The sequence below is a fragment of the Equus asinus genome, chromosome 25, assembly GCF_041296235.1.
Source record: "Equus asinus isolate D_3611 breed Donkey chromosome 25, EquAss-T2T_v2, whole genome shotgun sequence".
Taxonomy (NCBI): Eukaryota; Metazoa; Chordata; class Mammalia; order Perissodactyla; family Equidae; genus Equus; species Equus asinus.
In genome coordinates this window covers 11,902,900-11,917,951 of record NC_091814.1, presented here as the reverse complement: position 1 = coordinate 11,917,951, position 15,052 = coordinate 11,902,900, and the positions used below count along the sequence as shown (strand labels likewise).

Here is a 15,052-nt window from a genome sequence, read left to right as displayed (position 1 = left end):
GGATGCGTCTCAAAAGCATTATGTTGCCTGAAAGAAAAAAAGAAGCAGCAGCAGCCAGGCAAAAAAGCATATTCATTTACGGGAAGTTCAAGAACAGGCAAAACTAATCTATGGAGACAGAAATGAGAACAGTGATTTGCCCAAGTGGGGGTGGTGTGAAGATTGACTGGAAAGGAGCTTTAAATTTTTGGACGGATGGGAATTTTCTGTAATTTGACCTAGGTAATGTTTACCCTTATGGAAATTCACCGGGCTGTGTGCTTAAGGCTTGTGCACTTTATGTGAAGAACACTTCCATCATTTACCCTGAGGCGAAAACTGGCGGGAGGGGGATGTTATCCTTTCGATTATATGATATTTATTATATTTTATTTAAAGTATCCAGTTGGAGTGCGAACTGTCATTTCATGTCATTTGGTCTAAAAAGGCCCCACTGATGTTTGAAATACCTCAACCAGAAAAATGGGTGTGGAAGTGGAAAGACGCCAGTACAAGGTGGCACCTTTTGGGAGAGGTCCCGTGCCTGTTCAGACTTGGAGCAAGTTCAGCGTTTCTCATGAACACTCATGGTGGGCGCGCCGTGGGGTTTCCTTTCTGTTTTTCTCCGCGCAGAGAGCTGCGGAGCCTGACAGGTAACTGCTCTCTGCCCGCAAGTGAAGAGCGAGGGTGATGCAGAGATTTTTTTAACTCTCGGCGGCATAAGGTGACCGGATACCCCCGTGACTCGGATTGGAACCAAAGTTGCTGCAGGCACAACGCAGGGTGCCAAACGCTACAAACGCTATGGGATCACTGAGAGCCATCGGCCTGCAGGCAGCTGTTGTGCTTTCCTGAAGTCGTTTCGACCTGAAAGCATTCGTAATATTTTGCTGCTTTGTTTTTCGAGAGCTACAGGTCTTCGCGTTTATCGTCCCTTCCTGTTCCCTGTTTTCCCCTCCCTTCCCCCTCATTTTGCTACTGTAACAAAAACTCTCTCCTCATCTCCCCAGAGTCTGGCCCTTACCTCTGCCCAGGGCTCCTAGGTCTTGCTGACCCTGTGGTCGCCTCCGCTGGCTGCTTCTTTCCCTCCTCTTCGCGCTTCCCTTTTGGCCCCATCCTTGTTCCCGCCCCGGGGTCCCCACCGACCGCGCGGAGCTCACCAGCGCCGCGGAGCCGGGCGCCCGGAGCTCAAGCGCGCACTGTCGGCCTTTCGCGTTGCGGCCCCCGGAATGCTGCGGGGTCAATGAACTGGTTAGACAGTTTAGGACGAAATTTCGCCTTGGAAAACGTTTCATTATTTCCATTCCCAGGGTTCTTCGTGGGACTAAAAACTAAAGACAGTGTATGAATTCAACAAGACCTAATAGAGCGCCCTGGTGAGTGCCAGACCCTGTTCTCGTCGAGGGGCCCACGGGCGACCATCACCACGACCCGTGCCCTCGTGGAGCTCCCGTGCTTTACGCAGGAATCCGAAGAAGGAAGCGGCAGCACCTCACCGGCCCCGAAGGCCTCCCGGAAGGATGGGCACACGCTCATTCTCTCACCGCTGTTCGTACTTCCCAATCGTTCCAGCCCGCGCATCCGCCCGGGGCCCGGGGGGAGCTGGTGATGAAGGGCGGTCGGGTGACGGCGGAACGACGGGAAGACGGGTTCCGGGAGCCACCGGGGCTTTCGGCTTTGCTTGGGCCCCGCTAGGCTCGGGCCCGGAAGGGTCGCGACCCGGGGCGACTCCGGCGGGTGCTGGCTTCTGAAGCGGGTCAGAGGCGAGGCCATTCGGCTGCCCTTCTCTCCTCGGAATCGCCCAACGCGCAGGTTCAAAGGGAGACCAACAACACAATTCGTGCGATAATCCCCCTGGTTTTGCGAGGCTTTGGAGCCTGCAGTTTTCCTGCCCGGAGGGCGGCAGAACCTAGAGCTTAGTAGGTGCTCACTTCCTAAGGAGGCCGGGAAAGGCGGCGTCCGGCGGCCCTGTGGCGCAATCGGTTAGCGCATTCGGCTGTTAATCGAAAGTTTGGTGGTTCAAGCCCACCCAGGGACGGATGGCGTGCTTTTTAACGAAGTCCCACGTGTTTCCTGCTGTTGGTCACCTGCAGATTTCCTCGCATAAAATTTACCCTCCTGTCTCCTGGGCCCTATACACCTCACGTCTCCTACCTGTCGAGAGCCATCCCACCTCCCCAAACTGATTCTCACACAATATCTGCTGGGATGTCAGCTTCATACGTGTATTAGAAGGATTCCTGAAACAGGCCTAAGAACCTGGGTTCTATGACAAAAATCTTCATTCTGCCCTTTATAGGCTTGGATGAGTAAGTTGAACATTTGGTGCTTCAATATTTCTCTCTGTGTGTGTGTCTGTGTGTGAGTGTTTAATTAAGACATGCTTGCATGCATTTTTCAAAATGCTTACTTTGGGAAGATTGAGCTTCTCAAGTGTGCTTTCGTTTTTTTTAATATTTTTTTATTAAGACTTTATTGTTTTAGAGCATTTCAGGCTCACAGCAAAATTGGAGGGGAAGGTCCAGAGATTCCTCGCATGCATAGCCTCCCTGTTTATTAACATCTCCTGCCAGAGTGGCACATTTGTTATGGCTGATGAATCTGCATTGACACATCATAATCTCCCAAAGTCCTTAATTTGCATTACAGTTCAGTCTTGGTGTTGCACATTCCATGGATTTGGTAAAACGTATAATGGCATGTATCCAGCATTATAGTATCCTGCAGAGTATTTTCACTGCTCTAAAAATCCTTCCTGCTCTGCCCCTTCAACCCCTCCCCCCACCTCAGGCAACCACTGATCCTTTTACTCTCTCCATAATTTTGCCTTTTCCAAAATGTCATAGAGTTGGAATCATACAGCATGGAGCTTTTTCAGATTGGCTTCTGTCACTTAGTAATATGCATTTGAGATTCCTCCATGTCTTTTCACAGCTTGATATCTCATTTCGTTTTAGTGCTCAATAATATTTCACTGCCTGGATGGACCACAGTTTATTTATCTACGCGACTATTGAAAACATTCGATTGCTTCCCGGTTTTGACAATTACGAATAAAGCTGCTATAAACATTGGTGGGCAAGCTTTTGCAGGGGCATAACTTTTTAACTCCTTTGGATAAATAGCAAGGAGTGCGATTGCTGGATCTTGCACGGGAAGAGCCATGAGGAAGCTTTCTGGGGTCTGGAAATGGTCTACACCTCAGTCTGGGCACTACGTCAGTAGTTATTCAGTAGTAGTAGTAGTATTCAGTAGTAAACCGGTTGGTTTACATGGATAAAGGTGTTCGAACTGTGCCCTTTTGGTCCTTTATATTTATTATGCCTCAGTAAAGAAAGTTGAAAGCAACTTGGTTATTGCCAGAGTGATGTTGACACTTGTTCTTCTGGTTTGGCCTAGTCTAGGATGCAAAGTAAGTTCAAAATATCTCTTGTGGTATTTTTGCTGTCCTCAGGTTTTTGACTTTCCTCTGCTATCTGCTATCTGATTCCTTGTATGTTGCTCACAACCGTTATTTTAAGCTGATATCCAACTGTTAATACTGTGCCAGAGAGAGACTGAAGCGTTTGTGGTCAAATCTGCTCTCTTAAGAACAATTATGACCCCCAAAGGGGGAGAGATGAAATTGGGAAATTCTGATGAGGAAAACAGTACATTTAGGCCTAACTAACTCAGAGGTGCCAAAGGAAGGACATCGGCAGGTATTACACAAAGAAAGTCGCCCCATTCATTCCATAGCTACAGCTTCAAGAATTTTTGGAGCATCTGTAAGTAGCCAAAATCGTTTACCTGATGAGCTTGTCAGCTTCACAGAACAAGCTGTCAGACTAGCCATTTGATGGCTTTCAGCTCATCCATTTACCAAGGAAAAGAAAAATACAATTCCCCATTCCCAAGCTGTCTGTGGTGTTTTCTTTCTCCTCTCTTTTCTGACTCTCTTATAAATTCTGCTTTTGTCTTTGTTTGAGGACAGCATTCTAATAACTGTTTCCCATTTTTATGAGTAAATGTGTGAGAAGACTCATTCAAAGTCTCTTTACTGCTACTATTCAAATATAGTTTTCGTATTAATATCTGCACACACATCATAGCCAGCTTTGAAATATATTCCAGGTGAACACACTTTCAAGGAAAGTTTAGCCCTTGAACCATTGGAAGACATGTCCTTCTTACTCTTTAAATAAAGCCAGCTGCCCATTGGTGTATAGGTAACAAACCCGTTGTAATTCTCTGTGTCTAAACCTCTTTGCTTCTCCGTTCTGGTCCTGTGTCTCACCCTCTGCTCCTGGCGGATCTGGGAAACCTGCTGTGCTTTTGTTTTGCTCCAGGATGCCCTTCCGCCCTCAGGAGGGACTTGGGAATGAAAAGTAATGGCATCCAGATGGAAGACCCTGAGGTGCCAGAGCTTCCCTGGGCTCGGCCGTTTGGCTCCCATTGAGGGTCAAGACCTCTCCATCACCGTTCAAGTCCTACCTCAAAACTTTTTCCTTACTTGTCCCATAGTAAAGACAAGTTTTCCCTTACTTTCCTTTTTCCTTACTTTCCTGACTTGTCCTATGAGGCCATTGTTTCTGTGACTTCCATTCTTATACTGCAGTCTTGTCTGTGCAGTAGAGAAATGAGATTTGCAAAATTCAGTAAAATGCCACCCATTAAAGGCAGAGTCCTGGGGATGGGACAAAAATTGTACCACTGTCGCACAATTGCTGACATGACCGTATTACTCCCACTTCATCTAATCCACCCAAAGATTGCGTAGCTCTTTGTGGTCTCCCAACAAACAGAGCCTGGATTCACTGACTTGCCCCATGCCTTCAAAAACACAGAAACTCCTCAGTGCACAACGTTTGGGCCAACACAGTGCTACAGCGATATCAGTCAAACTTGGGAGGGAAGGCGTGAAGCCATCACTTGGGAAGAGCTCTGTGACCAGCCAAGACAGCCAAGACCCCATCTGTGAGATCAGCACTGGCTGAGGCTTCCAATCCCTTGGTGGAGGTGTGGGGATCTAATGAGGAGGCAAAGGCAGCAGGGGAGATGGTCCCCAGGACTGAACTGACATTCAGCTGTATCTAAGCACGTGGAGAAAGCCATTCAGAATTGTTATTATGTGCGAGCTCGTATTAAATTTGTTTATTGCGACAAGGAAATAAAGCAGATGATTTTATGGTATAATGGTTATTCTCTAACCTCTGCTGTCCTATACTGCAGCCACTAGTTGAACTTCAGTTCAAATTAGTTAAAATTAAGTAAAAAATAGATAAACAAAAAACTCAGTTTCTCAGCACTAGCCACATTTCAAGCACTCAGTTGCCTCATGTGTCTAGTGGACACCGTCTGAGATAATGCAGGTCTAGCTCATTCATCTAACCAGTCAGTTACACATGAGATGTTTGATTTCAAGTTCCTGACTTCTTGCTCAGCATGAGGTTCATTTTAGTCCATTTATTTGATCCCCAGTGCCAGCAGCTCCTGGGTCTATACTGATCTCTGGGTGGTCCCCGAACTTTGATTGAGAGGAGGACTTTAGTGTTTCCCCACGGCAGGTAAAGAATCACTTCATGCCCTTGCTTTTGCGGGGCAGTGGTAAACTGGGCATAACAGGGGTTTCCTTATATCGATCACTCCAGCCCCAGCATTGCTCTAGGCTGCTCTAAAGGCGGCCACTACCCAGCCTTCAGGGAATGCTTGTGGAATCTCATGAGCTCTGCTTACCAACTCTGTTATTAGCTATAACAAAACTGCTTTTTTCCCTTTTGTCTAATTTTATAGTTGCATCTTGCTTTGGCAATTCATACTGGTGTTTCTGTTGTGGTAGTGATACACAATTAATTTCAAAAATGAATTTACTACATAAAAGTGTAAATCAATGCAACGAAAGTATTAGGTAGCCAATGCTACAGGCACATGGATATAACTAAATGTGAAAGTGTTATGTTCATTAATGCACTTGGAAAACATGATTTGGGTTTATTTTGATGGCACAACCTCCCTCTCCCTTGTCAGTCCTGGGACGATCCCACTTGCTGTAAGTCAAGAAGGCAGGAGTGCTCAGCTGTTCCCTCTGCACTTTGAACACAAAGGCACTGTCACCTTCTCCTGTGAGCCCCTCTCGGGAACTCCCTTGTTCAGACCATTAAGAAGAATCAAGACCTTGACACCAGTCTTACAGATGATTTTTTTTAGATTCGACACCTAAAGCAAAGGCAACAAAAGTAAAAATAAACAGATGGGACTACATCAAACTAAAAAGCTTCTGCACAGCAAAGTAAACTATCAACAAAATGAAAAGGCAACCTACTGAATGGGAGAAAATATTTGCAAATCATGTCTCTGATAAGGGGCTAATATCCAAAATATATAAAGAGCTCATACAATTCAATGACACAAAGACAAACAATTTAATTAAAAAATGGGCAGAGGATCTGAAGAGACATTTTTTTCCAAGGAAGATGGACGGATGGCCAACTGGTGTGTGAAAAGACAATTAACATCACTAAGGATCAGGGAAATGCAAATCAAAATCACAAGGAGCTATCACTTCACACCTGTTAGAATGGCTATCCTGAAAAAGACAAGAAATATCAACTGTTGGTGAGGATGTGGAGGGAAGGGAAGCCTTGTGCACTGTTGGTGGGAATGTGAATTGGTGCAGCCACTATGGAAAACAGTAGGGAGCTTCCTCAAAAAATTAAAAGTGGAGCTATCATAAGTTCCAGGAATTCCATTTCTGGGTATTTATCTGAAGAAGATGAAAACACTAAGTCGAAAAGATACATGCAACCCCGTATTCACTGAGGCTTTATTTACGATAGCCAAGATAGGGAAACCACCTAAGTGTCCATCAACAGATGATGGATAAAGGAAATGTGCTACACACACACACACACACACACACACACACACACACACACACACAGAGGAATATTATTCAGCCAGAAAAAGGAATGAAATCTTGCCATTTTCAACAACATGGATGGACTTTGAGGGCATTCTGTTAAGTAAAATAAGTCAGACAAGGAAAGACAAATGTTGATCTCACTTATATGCAAACTGTGAAAAAAAAAAAAGAAAAAGAAACAGAACCAAAACCCAAATCCACGCTCTTAGATACAGAGAACAGATTGGCAGTTGTCAGAGGTGTGCAGGTGGGTGAAGTGGTGAAAGGAATCAAAAGGTACAAACTCCTAGCTACAAAATAAATGTCACAAAGATGTAATGTACAACGTGGTGACTGTGGTTAACAACACTGTATTGCATATTTGAAAGTTGCTAAAAGAGTAGATCTTAAAAGTTCTCATGACAAGAAATGAAATCCTGTAACTATGTCTGGTGATCATTTTGAAATATATACAAATATCAAATCATTATGTCATACGCCTGAAATTAATAAATGTTGTATGTGAACTACACCTCAAAAAAATTAAAATTAAAAACAAAAGAATCAAGGCGCATAAACACTTCTGGTTAGGAGATGTGATTGCATCATCCCTGGAGCCTGGAGTCTGTTTCTAGGGGAAACTAAACAGTTTTGTTTGCTCTTTCTCCTCTTCTTCTCTATTTCACGAATTAGTTCTGAGTAGCCTTCTTTTTTTTCTGAGGAAGATTTGCCCTGAGCTAACATCCATGCCGGTCTTCCTCTATTGTTTTGTATGTGGGCCACCAGCACAGCATGGCCACTAACAGAGTAGTGTAGGACCACACCACTGAAGCAGGGATGCTGAAGCAGAAAGCACCAAACCTAACCACTTGGCCACTGGGACTGGCCCCAAGTGCTTTTTTTTGTCTTTTTTATTGAGTTAACATTGGTTTATAACCTTATATAAATTTCAAGTATGCATCATTATATTTCAATTTCTGTGTAGATTACATCTTGTTCACCACCCAAAGACTACTTACCATCCATCACCATATATATGTGCCTAAATACCCCTTTTGTCCTCTTCCCTCCTCCCTTCCCCTCTGGTAACCACCAATCCAATCTCTGTCTCTATGTGTTTGCTTCTTATTGTCCTATCTTCTATTTATGAGTGAGACCACACAGTATTTGACTTTCTCCCTCTGATTTATTTCACTTAGCATAATACCCTCAAGGTCCATCCATGTTGTCACGAATGGCAAGATTTCATCTTATTTTATGGCTGAGGAGTATTCCATTGTGTACATGTACCACATGTTCTTTATCCATTCGCCCCTTGATGGCACCTAGGAGGATTCCAAGTCTTGGCTATTGTGAATAATGCTGCAATGAACCTAGAGGTGCATATATCTTTACACATTCATGTTTTCATGTTCTTTGGGTAAATACCCAGCAGTGGAATAGCTGGATCGTATGGTCATTCTAGTCTTAACTTTTTGAAGAATCTCCATACTGTTTCCCATAGTGGCTGCACCAGTTTGCACTCCCACCACCAGTGTATCAGAGTTCCCTTTTCTCCACATCCTCTCCAACACTTGTTCTTCCTTCTCTTGTTAATTATAGTTGTTCTGACGAGTGTGAGGCGGTATCTCATAGAAGTTTTGATTTGCATTTCCCTAATAATTATTGATGTTGAACATCTTTTCATGTGCCTCCTGGCCATCTGTGTATCTTCTTTGGAAAAATGTCTCTTCAGAAATTTGGCCTATTTTGTAATTGGGTTCTTGGTTTTGTTGTTGTTGAGATGTATGAGTTCTTTCTATATTTTGAATAATTAACCCCTTATCAGATATATGACTTGCACATATCCTCTCCCAATTGTTAAGTTTCTTTTCATTTTGTTGATGGTTTCCTTTGCTGTGCAGAAGCTTTTTTATTTTGATGTGGTCCCATTTGTTTATTTTTTCTATTGTTTCCCTTGCCTAGTAAGACATGGTACTTGAAAATATGCTGCTAAAACCAATGTTGAAGAACATACTGCCTATATTTTCTTCTATAATTTTTATGGTTTCGTGTCTTACATTCAAATCTCTAACCCATTTTGCTTTAATTTTTGTGTATGCTGAAAGATGATGGTCTACTTTCATTCTTTTGCACATGGCTGTTCAGTTTTCCCAACACCATTTATTGAAGAGACTTTCCTTCCTCCCTTGTATGTTCTTGGCTCCCTTGTCGAAAATTAGCTGTCCATAGATGTATGGGTTTTTTTCTGCTCTCGCAGTTTTGTTCCATTGATCTGTGTGTCTGTTTTTGTATCAGTACCATGCGGTTTTGATTACTATAGCTTTGTAGTATATTTTGAAATCAGGGAGTGTGTTTTTTGTTGTTTTTTTTTTGTTTTTGCTGAGGAAGATTGGCCCTGAGCTAACATCTGTTGCCAATCTTTCTCTCCTTTATATTTGGGATGCTGCCACAGCATGACATGATGAGCAGTGTGTAGGTCCACACACAGAATCTGAACCCATGAACCCCAGGCCACCAAAGCTGAGCTCATGAGCCTAACCACTATGCCACTGGGCTGAGCCCTCTCATTGTAGTTTTGATTTGCATTTCTCTAATAATTAGTGATGTTGAACATCTTTTCATGTGTCTATTGGTCGTCTGTATATCTTTTTTGGAAAAATGTTTGTTCAGATCTTTTACTCCTTTTTTAATTGGTTTCTTTGTTTATTTGTTGATGAGATGTATGAGTTCTCTATATGTTTTGGCTATTAACCCATTATCCGATACACTGTTTCAATCTCCTTACTGGTGATTGGTCTATTCAAATTCTCTATTTAATCTTGATTCAGTTTTGGAAGGTTGTATGATTTAAGAATTTATTCATTTCTTCCAAGTTATCCAATTTTTTGGCAAATACCTTCTCCTAATTGTTAGGTTGTCTTTTCATTTTGTTGACGGTTTCGTTTGCTATGAAGAAGCTTTTTAGTTTGATGTGGTCTATTTGTTTATTTTTTTTCTATTGTTTGCCTTGCCTGATCAGACATGGTATTTGAAAATATGCTGCTAAGACTGATGTCAAAGAGCATACTGCCTATCTTTTCTTTGAGAATTTTTATGGTTTCAGGTCTTACATTCAAGTCTTTAATCCATTTTGAGTTAATTTTTGTTTATGCCGTAAGATGGTCTACTTTCATCCTCTTGCATGTGGCTGTCCAGTTTTCCAAACATCACTTATTGAAGAGATTTTCTTTTCTCCATTATAGATTTCTGGCTCTCTTATTGAAAATTAGTTGTCCATAGGTGTGTGGGTTTATTTCTCGGCTCTCAATTCTGTTCCATTGATTTGTGTGTCTGTTTTTCTGCCAATAACATGCTGTTTTGATTACTATAGCTATGTAGCATATTTTGAAATCAGAGAATGTGATACCTCCAGCTTTGTTCTTTTTTCTCAGGATTTCTTTGGCTATTCAGGATCTTTCGTTGTTCCACATAAATTTTAGGATTCTTTGTTCTATTTTCATGAAGAATGTCATTAGGATTCTGATTGGGATTGCATTGAATCTGTAGATTGTTTTACACAATATGGGCATTTTAACTATGTTAATTCTTCCAATCCAAGAGCATGGAGTATCTTTCCATTTCTTCGTGTCTTCTTCAATATATTTCAGCAATGTTTTATAGTTTTCAGAGTACAAGTCTTTCACTTCTTTGGTTAAATTTATTCCTAGGTATTTTATTCTTTTTTTATTTTTTATTTTGCAATTGTTTATGGGATTGCATTCTTATTTTCTCTTTCTGCTACTTTGTTGTTAGCATATTGAAATGTAACTGAATTTTGTATGCTTATTTTGTCTCCTACGACTTTACCATATGCATTTACTATTTCTAAAAGTTTTTTGGTGGATTCTTTAGGGTTTTCTACATATAAAATCATGTCATCTGCAAATAGTGACAGTTTCACTTCTTCTTTTCCAATTTGAATCTCTTTTATTTCTTTTTCTTGCTTAATTGCTCTGGCTAGGACTTCCAACACTATGTTAAATAAGAGTGGCAAAAGTGGGACTCCCTGTCTGGTTCCTGTTCTTAGAGGAACAGCTTTCAGTTTTTCTCCATTGAGAGTGATATTAGCTGTGGGTTTGTCATATATGTCTTTTATTATTTTGAGGTACTTTAATTCTATACTCATTTTATGCAGAGTTTTTATCAAAAATGGAGGCTGTATGTTGTCAAATGTTTTCTCTGCATCTATTGAATTGATCATGTGATTTTTATTCTTCATTTTGTTAATGTGGTGTATCATGTTGATTGATACGTGGATGTTGAACCATCCCTGCATCCCTGGAATAAATCCCACTTGATCATGGCGTATGGGATTTTAATGTATTATTGGATTCTATTTGCTAATATTTTGTTGAGGACTTTTGCATCAATGTTCAGCAGTGATATTGGCCTGTAATTTTCTTTTTTGTGTGTTGTCCTTGTCTAGTTTTGATATCATGGTAATGTTGGCTTCATGGAATGAGTTAGGAAGCTCATCTTTAATTTTTTGAGGAGTTTGAGAAGGATAGGTATTAAGTCTTGTTTGACTGTTTGGTAGATTTCACCAGGGAAGCTGTCTGGTCCTGGACTTTTATTTTTCTGGGAGGTTTTTGATTACTGTTTCGATCTCCTTACTGGTGATTATTCAAATTCTCTATTTTTTCTTGATGCCATTTTGGAAGGTTGTATGATTCTAAGAGTTTATCCATTTCTTCTATATTATCCAGTTTGTTGGCCTATAGCTTTTCCTAGTATTCTCTTGTACTCTTTTGTATCTCTGAGCTGTCTATTGTAATTTCTCCTCTTTCATTTCTGATTTCCTTTATTTGAGACTTCTCTGTTTTTCTTGGTGAGTCTAGCTAAATGTTTGCCAATTTTGTTTATCTTTTCAAAGAACCAGATCTTCATGTCATTGATTTTTTTTCGACTTCTTTTTTAGTCTCTATTTTATTTATTTCTCCTCTGATTTTTATTATTTCCTTTCTCCTACTGATTTTGGGTTTTGTCTTTCCTTTCTTCTTTTTCTGGCTCCTTTAGGTGCACTGTTAGATTGTTTATTTGAGATTTTTCTTATTTGTTGAGGTAGACCTGTATTCCTGTAAACATCCTTCTTAGAACTGCTTTCACCATATCCCACAAAGTTTTGCTTGTCGTAGTTTCACTTTCATTTGTCTCCAGGTATTTTTTGATTTCTCCTTCCATTTCTTCATTGACCCAATCATTGTTAAGTAGTATTTGTTAAACTCCACATATTTGTGGCTTTTCCAATTTTCTTCCTATAGTTGATTTCTAGCTTCATACTGTTGTGGTCAGAAAAAAATGCTTGGTATTATTTCAATCTTCTTAAATTCATTGAGACTTGTTTTGTCACCTAATATGTAATCTATCCTGGAGAGTGTTCCATGTGCATTCGAAAATAACATGAATTCTGGAGTTTTGGGATGGAATGTTCTGTATATATGTACTAAATCCATCTGGTCTAACATGTCATTTATGGCCAATGTTTCCTATTGATGTTTTGTTTGGATGATCTATCCATTGGTGTAAGTGGAAAGTTAAAGTCTCCTACTATTATTTTCTTACTGTCTATTTCTCCTTTTATGTCTGTTAATAATTGCTTTGTATATTTAGGTGCTCCCATGTTGGATGGATAGATATTTACAAGTGTTATATCCTCTTGTTGGACTGTTCTCTTTATCATTACGTAGTACCCTTCTTTGTCTCTTGTTACAGTTTTTGTTTCAAAGTCTATTTTGTCTGATATAAGTATTGCTACCCCAGCTTTCTTTTCATTGCCATTTGCATGGAGTATCTTTTTCCACCCCTTCACTTTCAGTTTGTGAGTGCCTTTAGATTTGAAGTGTGTCTCTTGCATACAGCATATGTATGGGTCTTGTTTTTTTATCCAATTGGCCACCCTATGTCTTTTGATTGGAGCAATTAGTCCATTGACATTTAAAGTAGCTATTGATAAGTATGTACTCATTGCCATTTTGTTACTTTTTTTCTAGATGGTTTAGTAATTTGTCTCTGTTCCATTCTTCTTCTCTTGCTCTCTTCCCTTATGGTTGGATGGCTTTCTTTGATATTATGTTTGGATTCCTTTCTCTTACTTTTTTGTGTATTTATTATAGGTTTCTGGTTTGTGGTTACCATTAGATTCATATATAATAACCTACTCTATAGCAATCTGTATTAAGTTGATGGTCTCTTAAGTTCGACCACTTGCTAAAAGTTCTACTCTTTTACTCCCCTCCCCCCACATTTTACGTTTTTTATATCATATTTAACCTCTTTTTTTGTGCATCTGTATCCAATATCCTCCTATCATGGAAATAGATAATTTTAGTACTTTTGTCTTTTGACTTTCATATTAGCTTCATAGGTGGTTGATCTGCTACCTTTACTGTATACTTGCCTTTACCAGCAATCTTATTGTTTTCTAAAAATAATTTCCTTCTTCCTGTTTGTGGTCTTTTCTTTTCCACTTAAATAAGTCCCTTTAGCATTTCTTGTAAGGCTGCCATCTTCCCAGCGGTCAAGTCTGGTCATTTCATGGTTCTGGCCATCAAGATTAGGAAAGTGAGAACTAAAATCCACACGGCAATTCTGAGCAGAGCACAACTGGGAGTCAAACTAAACTGGGACTTTGCAGAGCCCTGGGGCGATGAGGTGCTTGCATATATAGAGTAGCATTTGGCGCTCTGCATAGTAAACACCCCACTCATGAGTTCGTACCTTTCAACCGGCAAGTGTTTGTGGTGGGTCTGCAATTTTAAATGTTTGGACCTAAGGCCATTGTTACTTCCAACCTTTGTCCTGGAAGATTGCAGGAACCCAGAGGGCCATCAGGTCACTGATGCTCTGGCTGGACCTTGGGCTGACCACCAGGCCACGTCTCACTATGGAGCGGAGATCAAGAGATGAAGGTCCCAGAAGAAGAACAGCCACGGGGCCTGGCAGTCACCCCAGTGGCGGGGGAGGCGTCAGTGGCCCACGGAAGGGGGAGTCTTGTGGGGAGGAGCCCGCGTGGACAGGAGGGGAGCTGCGGAGAGCGGCCCTCACACAGAGGTGGCGAGAGGCCCCTGGCATCTGTACATGTGACACTGTGAACCGAGTTTATTAACATCGTCCGCCACCGTGCTTCCGCGTGTCCCCACCGTGGGCCCATCGGTGTTCCGGGAAGGATTCCGTCTACCTGGCAGTGTGTGTCAACAGGTGTGAGCCTGAAAATTACACTTTTCAAAAAAGGAAATGAGCGACAGAATCTGGGATCTGGGAATTGTTTATCCCGTTTTGTTTTTCCGCTTGGACACTCCCTCAAAAGCATTGCAATTTGAGGGTGACTGCGTTAGAGACACTATGAGTGATTAATTTTCATCCCAAAATCTCTAGAGGATTCCTCTACCTAACTGTAGTTTCAAGTCGAAGATCAGTGACATTTTGGGAGTTTTTAATCTCTTTCCGTTTTAAAGATAAACTTGATTTATTCAATTTCTAGAGTTTCCTTCTTCTACGACTGTCTTTCTGCATTCTGAGTATAAAATGATGGTGATACTATGTTGGAACCATCAAAGTTGTTTTATTTATTTTTTATTTTTAGCCTTTGCTGGAAATCTGAAATTTTAATAAAAAATTCAGTATTGTGATGCACAATTTCTTGTTTTTGAACATTTTTTCTGTAAACAGGAATCAGGATTTAGGCGGTGGGGGTCAGGGGAGTAGGATTTCTGATCTATGTAAAGGAAAATGATGGATTACTTACATGACAAAGTTTTAAAGACTGTAATGCACCCCAATTTCCCCTTTACTGTTTGCTGAAAAAAATCAGTCTTTGACTCCCTTCCTTACCTACTCCTGGCCTGTGAGAAGCTTCCTCCATATTCAGGTCATCTTCTTCTCCTCCTTCCCCTCTTCCTCCTTTTCTTCTGCCTCTTCCTTTTCCTTTCCCTCCTCCTCCTCCTCCTCCTCCTCCTCCTCCTCCTCCTCCTCCTCCTCCTTTTTCTCCTCCTTCAGCGAAGAAGCTGGAGGAAAGTGGGCTGGGCTGAGAAGACACACAAAGCAAGGACTGCAGAAGAATTTTGTCAGAGACCTTGGAGGAGAGGAAGTAAAGAGAAGTTATGTGCTATGAAAGCAGCAATGGAAAAGCAAAGGAGAGATTTGAATCGTTAT

The 15,052-nt window shown here is 41.3% G+C and overlaps 1 non-coding gene across 1 annotated transcript; it reads left to right on the top strand.

The window, feature by feature from the left end:
• The first annotated feature begins 1,943 nt into the window (after positions 1-1,943).
• TRNAN-GUU (transfer RNA asparagine (anticodon GUU)) lies at positions 1,944-2,017 on the top strand. Its single transcript has one exon. It is a non-coding gene; the product is annotated as a tRNA-Asn (tRNA).
• Positions 2,018-15,052: the final 13,035 nt, after the last annotated feature.